This window comes from Vidua chalybeata, chromosome 1, assembly GCF_026979565.1.
Source record: "Vidua chalybeata isolate OUT-0048 chromosome 1, bVidCha1 merged haplotype, whole genome shotgun sequence".
Taxonomy (NCBI): Eukaryota; Metazoa; Chordata; class Aves; order Passeriformes; family Viduidae; genus Vidua; species Vidua chalybeata.
The window spans coordinates 128,159,162-128,172,827 of NC_071530.1; positions in this window are offsets into that span (position 1 = coordinate 128,159,162).

Consider the following 13,666-nt stretch of genomic DNA (forward strand, 5'->3'; position numbering starts at 1 on the left):
TTTTTGCTCACAACATGTAATCGGCAGTAACCATGAACACACTCTGCTAACTCCCAGAGAAGCACACTAAAATTCCCTGATGTTAGTTTGCTGGACTTCATCTTACTTAAGTATGAAATATTAATTAAAAGTTCTTATGTTTTTGCTGATTTTTTAACATATATATTTCATATCACCTACTAAGAACTTCAGAAGTTCAGAATAGGAAGGTAACACCAAGTACACAATCACATAAATAACAAGTAATTAATTATTAATATCCACTGTTAAGGTTTATAGTCCTGGCTAGTTTATAAACACTGTTTTATTGTTTCCATCAAGCATATTGGCTCTGCTTTGCTGCAGTCTCTGAATTTTACTAACTTAGGTATTCAGAGATGAAACTGTCCCTGAAATAGTGGCTATTGTATACAGATGTCACGCTCCTACATTCTTCTCTCCTAACACATCATCTTCCAGTTGGATTCCTGAACTGTTCATGCATGATGTGCTATCAGCTTTCTCTTTGCGGACACTGGTGCAGCACATCTGCATACTCACGAACCCATTTGCTGCTGTTTAACGTCTGATTTAAAGTAATTTCTCCCAACTGAATTAGTTTATACTAACATGTCCTGTTTCTTCTGACCCATTATCCATTCTCACTAGATTGTAATGTAAAACAGCTGCTCTCCTATTCTTATCAACCATTCCATTAGCTACATAAGAATTAATCATAAATTATTAATATGCAAGTGTCCATAAATATTAAATGTCTCTGGCTGTTACTCCAGAACTGTTACTGATGGGAAAGTCAATGGGGCAACTAAAATAAATTATGGTTTTTCATGGGGCTGTTGTGCTTTTTGAAAGAAGTGTGTCAGGTGCTGCAAACCAGATTTACACAAGAGTGACACTACCCTTCTTGACATATTGAAATGGTATCACCTACAGATGTAGCAGTACGGATTCTTCCGGTATTTTTGCATATTTAAATATGCTAAGGATCAACTAAAGAGTAAAAAACCTCACATGTGTTTTTCATAGGGGCTATAAACTGGGTTGCTTCTGGGTTGTAAGGCAAGGAGAAGGGGCACGAACAAAAATATGGGGAAAAAAAGGAGTGTGCCAGGTATTTTGAAAGCTTGTTGCTTCTAGACGTGCTGGCAAGGTGGGAATACTCGGGCTGGTAATGGCTGTTTTGCGAGGCGCTGCCCATCCCAGCAGGAGCAGTTATCACCTCGCACGCCGCCCGTGAGTTGGCAATGCCGGCAGAGCAGCGAGGCCGCTGGACTGCAGCCACCGCCCACATCCCAGCAAGCTGCTCTCCTCAGCAACTTCGCCCGTGCCTGGGGAGAGTCGTGCTTCCCACTGTGGAAAATGAAAACGTGAAGTGGAAAAAACATTAGCTTATCAGTTGTCTCTCAGTTTGTCTGCTGTTGGCAATTACACTACTGAAAATTTCTATTTTGTTTGGTTGGTATTATGTTCTTAAATGATGTGTTCTCTCAAATAATCTAGTGTTCTCTCAAATAACTGATATATATAGTAATTAATTTGAAGGGTCAATGACAGTTTGGGTGGTATTGTTTATGTTCTTAAATGATGATAATCTAGTATTCTGATTATATACATCAAATACCTGATATATATATATAGTAATTAATTTGAAGGGCCAATGACAGCCAAGAGAGACTTACTATCTGTTGCAAAATATAAATATTAAAGGTTTTTGTAGCTGTGCGAACAAAATGTGGGGAAAAAAAACCACCCCAAAACCAGCACTTTTTTCTATTTGATGAACTAATCAGGGAAATTTTTTTTTTTAAACATACTGGTCGTGCTCCTAAACGCTGTAGATTGCAAAAGTGACACAGTCACTCTTGTTCCCTGTACTAGATATGATTCAGGAAAGCAGAAAACATTTATTAAAGACAATATTGCACGTGTAAAAATGAGCAATTGCACATCCAAATGAGCGTGTAATTGTAATTGCATGTGATCTTAGGTTTGTAATGGATGGCACTTAACAGCAAAGTAATGGCTTTGTGCTGAAATGAAAGGACTCTTGGGTCAGCCTGAGGGCACACTTGTAGTTGCAAGTTTAAAAAGCCATTTTCAGTGTAATTTGATACTCAGTTCTGCAGCCAAATGTAATCATATTTGCATATGTAATTGTAATTTATTTAGCAGTAATTTTTTGGAGCACTTTTTTTTTTTCTTAAAGCCACTTTCAAAATAATTTCATCACAAAGCAAAAAAGAAAAAAGAAACCAAACCAACCCTCCCCCCAAACCATTATTTCCAATACTGTATGCTTTAAGTCAGTGAACAGAACAAACACCAAGAGACAACAATGTGTATGTAAATGTATATATGTACACACAGAATAGTATAGTTGCACTTTTGGGAAGAGGCTACTTTCAGCTAGTAATGAAAATAATAAACTAGTGATTTGTCCATGGGGGTAGCCCAGGGAAAGAACACAAAAACTCTTTGACCCCCTGACTGTTCCTGAAATTGAGCTATTTAATATATTGATGATCATCTTTCCATAGAGTTGAGAATTCAGAATATTAGTCACGCGTATTAATCTTGTTCTTTTTGACTACAGAAAGTGTTGAATTAAAAGTAGGGAAGCTGTTGCTGTATTCAGTGCTTACTATTTGTAACTAGAGGAATGTTTATGATCAGCATATAGTACTATATAAAATAATATATCAAATATATTTTCTTCACATACAAAAATTCCCTCAAGTTTGTCAACTGTCACACTTCTCAAATTAGGATTCTGTATCTTTCTTTAAAATTAATTTTCTGGTAACATTAATTGTCACAGATTCTCAATATTTTTCTTTAAATTTCTGATTCCTTTAAATGTGGAGAACAAAACCTCAACAATGTGGGTCAAAAGCACTGTGTAAGTACCAAAGAATCCCTACATGACAGACAAAATTATTTTATAAATAAAATACATATCAAAACTAAGCATTCATTATTTTGGGGGAGGTCTGCCTTGTTCGTCTCTATTGCTGAGGATGGCAGTACTGAATTGCAGAGGTAAATTCCTGTCCCTGAACTGAAGGTGCTTTCAGGATGTACTGAGTATTCTCAGTAACTGCAGACACTCAACATCAGCGTTTCAACTGACCTTATTTTGTAAGCTCTGAAACACCAGCTGCATGTCCTGCTTGGGATCCCAGAAGCCACAGGCAGGAGGATTAAAAGGCAGAAAGGCCCATGAAACATGTAGGCTCTGCCGTGTCACAGAGTAGCTGGGCAGCAGGGTGTGTGCTTACTGCCTGGACCAGCACTGGCACTGCACCTTTATCCGAGCTGCCTTTTCTTTAGGGAAAGTTTTACACTTTTTTCCTGGGCCAGAATTTCACCTGTTATTTGCATAGATTCCTTTACTCTAAATTCTTACACTTGATGCATCTATCATAGCTGAATTAGAAGACCTTTATATATGTTGGAATTAGTCTCTGAATCTGAAAAAAAAACCTTCAAGAGAAATCAGCTCATGCTTCAATGCAATGAAGAATTCTGCTTTCCAATATTTCAGTCATGGGAGTTGGGTTTAGTTGTTAGGCTGATTGAGATTGTTGTCATAGCTTTTAATACCACAAGTATATACAGAGTCTTATTGCTAAGACATTGCTACTTTAGATTCAGACTCAATCAGCATGATTGAGCAAATGGCACCAAAATCTGTACTGATAAATAAAGATGCAGTAGAATGTGGACAGGATAGTCAGGACCAAGAGCATAACAGAAAAAAAAAAAAAAAAAAACCAAACAAATAAGGAAATGTATTAACTGTGCAAAAGAGTAGTGATTATAAAAAATACACACATTAAAACTATGCATTTGTACTTCTTTGGATTGAGATAATTGTTTGTGTCATAGCTGTGACATGGTCATCAAAATTGTTGACAATTTTAGTTTACATGCCAAATAGGAAATATAATTGCAAGTTAATACAACTGTTGTGTGTTCATGTATGTACACGCATGAGATTAAGAATGACCTAATTGAAAATCAATCCTTTGTAAATTAATCTACCTTTATACACCCTGAGAAATAAGATTTGCTTTTCCACCTTGAAATATAGTGTAAAATGGCTAAATGCATATTGCTAACTATTGGAATGAAATAACTATGACCTCATTTAGCTTTTGCTAGATGTGAGGTATGGCTGATTTACAAGGAATCAAAATAAAATTCCTTACTTATATTGCTATTTAAATTATTTATTTACATGAGAAAGATTAATATTTCTATAGCTTTTAAGTTAGTACCTGCCTTACATCAGTTCACTGTTCTTCTATGCAGTGAATATCTAGTAGCCTGCAAAGATGAGCTAATAATACAGCAGCCAGTGTAACTTCAGTGTGTATTTGATCTTTCTGCATTATGAAATACATTGTCTCCATTTCAGAAGAGGCAGGGGACGAGCATTAGTTTTGTCCTAACAGAGTTTGGAGCATACACCTACCCCCTGCACAGAGATAATCTGGCTACTGTGTGTGCTGTCGAAGACAGTGAGAATATAAGAAAGAACAAAACGTGCTTCACTTCACTGTGTGGAACTGTGATCTCTTGCCATGTGAACTAGCATGAGAGAACCAAGACAGTGCATAGAAGCAATTGGAGAACTAGCAGTTCAGAGGAGTGCAGAACAAAGTCTAGCAAGATTTGTCTGTCTGCTTAGCAGCTGCTTTTTCTCTGCCAGAAATAGCAGTTTCATAGACTCAGGGAAGTAACTCCTGCCTGAGCAGGGACTCCTTGTGATAGAAACTAATCTCCTGCCAGAAGCAGGAGAGCTCTGGCAAGAGAACACTGGCATTGGGGTGCACTAAGGGAAAATGAGTGCACTGCGTGCCTTGGCTTGGCATTGCCTGCTGCAGATCATCCTGCTAAAGGAAGCCAGAAACTGCACACGTTATGCTCCAATGCACCCATCGTTTACTTACTCTCAGCTGTCTAAGCTTGCCACTTCATTGTGGCATTGTGGCCATCAAATTTTGGCTGTGTGGTATCTCAGGACAGCAGGTTGTTCTGGCCAAGAAGGTGCTTTTTCTTGCCCAAATGCTCTTGATTGTTTACTGTGTGCCTCTTAAACATAAAGGCAGGGAAAAAGCAAAGGTTACCAAAAAGCAAATGAGAAGAAGGAACAGCATCAAGTCAGAAACAAAAGAGCTGTTGCTGTCATTAACCAAACATAGAAATAATTAGAAAAATTCAAGCACACAAACAAAAACACACAAAAAAGCAAAGTTACTACCTAAAAATTCTATTTTGGAAGTGAAGCCCTGTAACTACCTCAGGAATTAAAATTAATTTGATTTTCTGAATATGCAAAAGTTTCTTTTCTGTATAGGAACCAAAAAAAAGTAATTCACTGCTTGAAAAATGAACAGTTGAATTCTTTGATGTTTGTGAGAATAACCACACATCATAGCCCCCTAACTGGCAAAAACGAAAGGATTTTTTCATCTTATTGAAAATAAAAAAAAAAAAAAAAATCAGATCAAGTTCTCATTTTTGTGTAGGAAATACTGTTTGTTGATTAGTCTGTAAACATAAGCTTTCAGAGACATTTGGCCCCATAATGCAATTACAGGTGTTCCTTTGTTTTAATTAATAAGTCTTGCTTTCTAGGGCTTTAGAAGTATTACATAAATAATATGTCTTGGTCTGGAATAAATTTATACCAGTAGATCATATCTATCTATTTTTTATTATTCTACCACAGCTAATACTAGAAGTTTTTTAAAAAATATATTTTATGGAGCTTTAATCTGGATTTAGTGTTTATCATATGAGTCTAGTGAAAGAAATTTGTCTAGTGCAAAAAATTTGTCTGCTTATATAACCTGTGTAAATAAAAAGACATTTTCCTTGCAAGTTTGTAAATATAAAAAACTATTTTTAAACAAGTATTTCACTTTTCATGCTTTTCACTGCCACTGCCAATTAAACCCAGCATTTATGAAAAACAGTACTTTCTGGAGCGATCTTTTGAATAATATTTTATTTACAATTTAATCAACAAATTTAACCCATTTTGAAATTTATCTAATTTTCAATCCAAATGTTTTAATTAAGCACAAGAGAATTTAGGAAGCTGAGATTTTGAGGGAGTCTTCTCAGCCATTCTTCAGAGAAGTCTGTCACTAGGATATCAGTTTCCATGGGGAATCATCATGTGAGCTGCTGTGACTCTCTCCACCTCTCCCACCTTCTCCACCCAGGAAAGTTAAACAGGGCTGTCAGAATCTCACTGAACATTAGGCCATGTGCTGCCCTGGATCAGGAATTTGTTCACTCTTACCTCACCTCTGGAAAGTGACTTCAGGGACTCTACTATGGTATCAGTCTCTCTATCAGCAATACCATATTTTGCAGAAGTAATCCAAACTTGATGTCCTGAATCCAAGCAGTTAGCATTGTTGAAACTACATTCTATAGTTGTACTAAACAGAAAATGTTCTATCACTCTAGTCAGTGTCAGAAAAAGAAATGGTTATATTCAGTGAAGCATATATTCCTCATCAATTTAGAAAATATTGCAGACTTAAAGAATTACAGAGATTCCATAAATAATAATGGAATAGGAAACTTAGGGTTCAGTCAGCTCACATAAATATCTCATTAAATCAACTCACGCCAAGGCCTTCCTTCAAGCCAAGATTAGGATCTGCTGTTACTTGAAAATTCCATTCAAGTTTTCCAGCTCAGCCAGCCTGTGTGCTTACAAGTGTGAGACCAAAAGCAGCTAATCCTAGTAGGGAAGTAAATGAAGGTTGGTCTCTTTTGCCAGGCAGCAACTGACAGAACCAGAGGACAGAGTCTCAAGCTGTGTCAAGGGAAATATAGGTTGGATAGTAGGAAGGAGTTTTTTACAGAAAGGGTGATAAAGTTCTGGAATGGTCTGCCCGGGAAGGTGGTGGAGTCATGCTCCCTGGATGTGTTTAAGAAAAGACTGGATGTGGCACTTGGTGCCATGGTTTAGTTGAGATGTTAGGGCATGGGTTGGACTTGATAATCTTTAAGGTCTCTTCCAACCTCGCCATTCTGTGAAATTCTGTGAATTCTGTGAAATTTCACAAATACAAACATCGGAATTGTAAAAAAATTATCATTATCTTCTTTCTCTGCCTACTCTCAGAAATCAGATCAGTATTAGCAACACTTAATGCTGTATTAACATACATGAGCTGCTGTGAGCATAAAAAGGTCCTGCATTGTATGATGGTATTCTGCATCTGCTCCTGTCACTGTAGCAAGGGCTGGCTGCTGTGACAGCCAGGCTGCTTCTCTGCAGTAAAGAAGGGCAGGGTCCCACCCCAGCAGTGCCTCACTGCCTGTGTGTGACAAACATTGCTGTCCTCTCGTGCAGCCATGCATCAGAGTGAGCTCTCCACACTCCTGACCTGCTCTGTTTTCTTACGCTAAGGCATGGGAAAGGTCAATCGTTTTCAAGCTTTCACTTTGGAGTTCTAAAAACAAACAAACACATAATTTTTTTTTTAATCCAATTGCACTAATTGTTTTAGTTTTAAACTCAGTTGAAACAGAAGGGCTGCAGAGTGGTTTTGTACTGTATTAATTACATTAGCTTAAAATCACTGTATTTAACAGATTTTGTTTTCTGCTTTCTACTTTAAAACAAAGAAAAAAGGCTTATTCTCACTAATATTACTTTATTAAACTGGGAAAAAAGCATTCTTGTTAAGCTTTCTGCTACAGATTTAATACCAGATCTACATAGTGTCTTATGACTATGCCATTTCTGCCTTTATAAAACAAATTACAATATGTTTGAACATCAGGGGTCTTATTATCAATAATAGCCACTACTCTGTTTTCCAAATTTGGAAAGAAAAGCACATTTTTAAGGTTGTGTTTTCTTTTCACTGTTAACAGACAGGAAAGGTGTTATTTGCTGTAAGCCTCCCAGTCTATGGAGTCCATTCCTCCTGATACTGCTGACAGATTTTAAACAAAACTGGATGTAGACTAGAAATGCATATTTGAATGATTTTTCAGGAAACCTACAACCTCTGTCCTGTTCAGCAATATGTAAATGAGCCTACCTTAGTGTTTCTCCAATCAGAATAAAATTTGTGAATTTGGGGTTAATTTGGTTGTCCTGTTAGCACTGTATAGGACAGTAGCTTACAATGATGAGCATCCCATCAGCCTTTTCGGGGATCATAAAGAGAGCAGACTGCAAACCAGGTTAGAAAGAGATCATTGCATAACAGTGATGAGAAGCTTTTGTGTATGTGTGTGCACCTGTATGAGAGCCAGATATTGGAGGAAAATCTAAGCCATTTCATAGCAGACTCTGATTTGGTTTTTGTTTTTTTTTTATACTGTGCATGCATTTTTAACCTTTCCTCATCTTCATTAGTTCCCTAGTGTCCAGTTTAGACAATCCAAATATAGCATTAAATAGAGCAGCTTTGTAAGTGACATTTACTCATTTATCATTTAAAAATCTACAAAAATTAAGATTGCCCTTGTAGTTCTTGTTGCAGCCCTCACAGGGTGGTTTAACTCTACAGTTTATATGGGCTCCCTTTCTTCCTGGAAGACAGGCTGTCCCTGGGTGCTGTCAAGCTCAGGACATTTCTGCCAGGGCCCCTCAGTCACATAGAGACGGGGCTCACCCCCAGATTGGGGTGACCCTGGGAGGTGGTAAAGTCTCTTCTCTAACCCGGGCCTTCAAAGAAAGACTCAGTAGTCTTTAGTCATCTGGTCTCGAGGTAGTTTATTGCATGTTATCTCAAAGCACCCACACTCCCTGACATTCTCTCTGACTCTTTCTCCTTCTGCGTCTCTCTCCGTCTCCGTCTCTCCCGCCCAAGGGGCTGGTGCCATCTTTTATATCACACATTAAGTATTAAATGTTGATAGTTTTTCCTCAATGCCTATCACCTATATTGAACAGTGACTTTCTACTCTAAACCAATCTGCGAGTGCCAACATCACGAAGAACATGAAGGATAGGAAGGAAAAAGAAGGAGGACAGGGCACGCCCAAATCCCTCCATCTTAGAACATCTGACCCCCATGTACAAAACTCAGACCCCTCTGTACAAGGCCTAAAACCCCCCTGTACAGCACTCAAAAATCCTTCCTTTCACTTTGTGACTACTTCTATTATAATATCTAAACTTTTGTAATTTCTTGTTCTTCCTGCAAAGTTAGTAAGTTGTTCCATAAATCAAATTCAAAACCACAGGGGTTTCCAGCTGCATACCAGGATCTCAGATGCTTTTGACCTAGACCCAGAACATCCAAGAGTGTATAAGGGACACCTTGGGTTCCGACAACATAGGACAGTGCTGATGGAGGGAACTTGTCGGGAAGTGTGCTCTTAATCACAAAGAGGAAAGTTTTGCTGCTACAGGTCTTCCAGCTTCCATGACCTGATATGAGGTAGACTGAAAGTAGACAGCATTGGTGTCAAAGAGAAAGACCAGAAGACCAGCTCATAGCCCAGGTTCTCTCTACCCTCATTCTATTGCTGCAAAGTCAGGTGAATAATGATCCATGGACAATGGAGTACTAAAAGCATCTTCTCAAGGATGCCACAATCCTTCATGAACTAGTTACTGTGCCAAAAGGCATACCATACCACACACACACACAAACAAATGTAGCAGGCTGCATAAAGGTTGGTTTAAGCAGAATTTAGTGTCATTGATAAATGATTAGGTGTTTCTTCATTTTTCATAGTGTGATTTCCTCAGTTTCAATTCCTTGGTATGATTCTCATGGGCCATGTTTCCTGCTTCATTTTTGTATCACTCAGCTCTATGCTCCTTCTTATCCTGACACTCCCTGTTACTTATTTTCCTCCTTCACGTTGCCCATGCCAACAAAACAGCCTGCAGTACTGGGGGAGATGGTCCTTTCTTCTTTCAGGTATGACAGAAGGAGGAATTACAGGAAAGTCATGTCTATTTCCTGTACCTCCAGAATGAAAGCACCAGCTTAACCACTTCAGAGGAAACAGACACCCACTACAAAACAGATATTCTGAAGTTTCTAGATGACTAGTTCTAACAAATATCTACTGAGAACACACAGGTAAATTTTTTCCTGAGTCTTGTACCTCAGCCATATTTCAGATCACTTTGCAGGAGAGTTAAAATTGCCAACTGCTCCAAAGCAGGGCGCAGGCACAGCTAGAATTGTACAGAGCTATGTAGTTTTATTTAAGCATAAAAGTTTTTCCCTGTTCTTATTCCTAACAAAACAGTACTACTTGAACTGAAACTGCACAGAAAATATACATGAAACTTTTGGGATGGAAAATTTTTGATCTAAAAGATCAATATTTGACATTATAAACACCAAAGCAAAATAAGAGACAGCTATAGCTCAGGTTTTAAAGTACACTTTCTAGTTCATTGACCTGCCCATCAAAATAACAATAGTGTGCATTTATGCTAAAAGGAATGTATTGTTTTCTTACTCCTAAATAAGAAAGGTGCACAAACTACAAATAACACTATAGACGTTTTTTAGCCCTCTTCCACATTGATTAGAGTGAGCTCAGTAATTTTTTTATGGGGGGAAAAAACCCAAAAATCAGAGAATGCTAGTTTGTCAGACTCAGATTTCTGAAGGAAAGACTCCTTGGGTACCTGCATTTTCAATGAAATACAGCCAGAGAACTCCCGTGAAAATTTCTTCTGTCTGCTGGTTCATCTGGCTGGTAACTGTTTGGGGTTCCTTGCCATACAGCCTGCTCAGGGCACAGGGCTTCAAGCTTGCAGAGCTTCTTGGAAGTTCTGTTACACCTTTCAAATTACTGCTGAACAGAAATTCTGTAATAAAGATTCATGTCTTTAAGGTACTCTATATTTTATCTCTCTGATATAGTTGGAAATTATGTTCAGTATGTTGTTAAAGCATTCCTTAAACAGGCAAGAATTTGGTATACTTCATAAGTTTAACTTGAGAAACTGGCAGATAAAACATACAGTGGTATCAGTTACAGATATAAAATTTTAAAATATGCAAAGAAAAATATCATAATCCCATTTACAAAATTAAAGAAGACCCAATATACTCCAATAACACTACACAGATAAATAATATAAAGTTCTCTACCTATTTCCTAGATAGGCAACTTTGCTAATTTTCTTAACAAATTGAAAGCATGGCAAGAAAGATATTATGCATGGATAAGAGACTTCATTAATAGACAATGAAAATTTAAAGATTGCTTTGGAAGTACTCAAAATTTACTCTGATCCTTCTGTGAGCACAATATGCTGTATGCCATTTGGCCTGTCAGCAAATTCTTTCTCACACAATTTAACTCAAATCAGTCCTGAAATTCCATAATTCCATCAGCTAAATCATTTTTCCTAGGAAATATTGCAAAAAAAAAACAAAAACAAAAACAAAAAAAAACCCAGCATGCCCTCAGAGGAGTTTTCTAACCTCAATCTCTTATTTCCTTCTCCAATTGTTTGGGGTGGTTTTAGACATTAAGCAATGCACGTAAATCTAAGTAAGCTGGAACTATAATCATGTCATTACGAATTTATATAAATTCATACAAAAGAGTGCCTATTAAATTTACTTTGAAATAAATGGCTGTTTCTCCATTACACATTATGCTGTTACTGGATAAAATGCTAATATGCAACTGTCTTTATAACCCTATGCATCTCATCCAGCTTTATCTTTTAGCCACTGCTTGTAAGCATTCCCTGACCCACTTGATAATCATTTTACTAAGTCATTGCAATGACATACAGCTTGTCATCTGGATTAATTTCCAATCCATAGTCATATCTGTTACTTTTGCTCACAAGATTTAGCTGAACACACTTCTTTCAAATGAGCTGTTAAAAAGAACCATAAAATCCACTATCAGGTCCAGATCCAAAGTCTGTTACCATCATGTCCTTTTACTTTTTTTTTTTTTTTTCCCAAAACCAGCCAAAGTGAACATCTACAAATGAATATTAAAGCAGAGGAGGTGATACAGGGATACCTCCCTGGTAGACTCCCCCAGATTCCACTGAAGTGTAACATGACAAGTTGCTAGCTAATCAAGCTAACAAGTAGCTTCATTGTTCTAAAATAAAAACCTTTTTGTGGCTAAAGCTGTAGGAAACTGAGCCTAGATATTCTTTTCTTGTTGGCTCAAATATCCATAACAAAAATCTTGCAAATATCTTAAATCAGATTAAGTTCCTCTCTCCCCTCTCCTTCATGACCTCCATCCGGCCTTTTGCTCCTTCACCTTCATGCTATGTGCTGCAGTATCAGTGAAATCACAGAAAGAAATCTGAATTAAGGAGGCACTTCCAAAGTTATTTTCAAGAAGGGTTTTGTCCTACAGCAATGTGTGTACAGTGCAGTTGCTCACACTCCTCCAGTACAACTCTGCTGCTGAGTCCTGGGATTGGGATAGGCACAGTTGGAAGGCTGAGGAATGGGGACAATTTAATCTGGCTACTGAGACAAACATTGTTTGCAACTCCCCTGTAAAGAGACTAATTTTATGCATGAAGGGAGACTTAATACAGTGAGAGTCTAGCTTTCAAATACTATACATTATATGAAATTTTATGGTTAGAATGTTCTATTTCAAGTAATTTAGCAATATTCATTTCCCCAGCACTGATCTATTTTTCCACAAAACAACAGGTTTTTTGAAAGGGAAGTTCAGTCCCTGGCACTGTTAATCCAAATCACACAGGGAATTAAGTGGAAAACAGGATGAATTAATATAATGCAGTCACTCAACTTGCTCTCAGTTTCTAACAGCTGGAATTATAATAAACAGCACACAAACTTGACAAAAGTATTAAGTATTTCCAAAAAGCTAGTGTGCATGGCTTGCCACATCTTCGCTGTTTGATAATCACTACATTTGAATAATTTTACTGATGTGTTTCTCAAGCTTGCTTAGAAGAACATTTGCAAGATATTTTTAGAGTGCATCCTTCATTCAGTGTGGAATTTTTGCTGTTGGAAAGAGCAGTGAGATAGAGCTAACATGACAAATCATCTTGCTGCTACTCACCTATTTATTGTTCAAGTCCTTAAAGTTAGTTACAAAGATTTTTCTAGAACTTCATATGAAGCTGCTGCCCTGGCATTCCCTCTGTTTATAAAGACATACATGGAAACATCCATTTGTCAGCAATAACCACTAATGACTCCACAGCTGCTCCAGCATCTTCTCCAAGCACTTCATGCTGAATTTCTTATCAGGCTGATCTGAAAGATTTAACTTCTTTCAACATGCTAATTGTGACAAAGATCTCCTAACAACCTAATTTTCAGAAACATTACCCTCTTGGCCTCATAAGACAACATATTAACATGTATGGTGGGTATAAATAAAATTAAAAAAAAATACTTAGTCAACAGTAGGTTTATAATTAAAAATTAATGCTGTTTAAGATCTGAAGTGTTTCCTAGTGAAGGACACAGTTTGTATAAAAGCTCTGGTGGAAAAGAGTGGCTGGAGAGCAGGGAAGGAGGGAACTAAAACCTCAAAGTACAGAAGGCTTTAATTGTGAATTTGAGTCCTTCCCATACCTAACACAAAAATAATACCTTGAGGAAAAGACTATTGAAAATGAACAAAAACAATGAGTGATTACAAACCTGAAAGTTGTTTTAGTGGTCTGTATGCA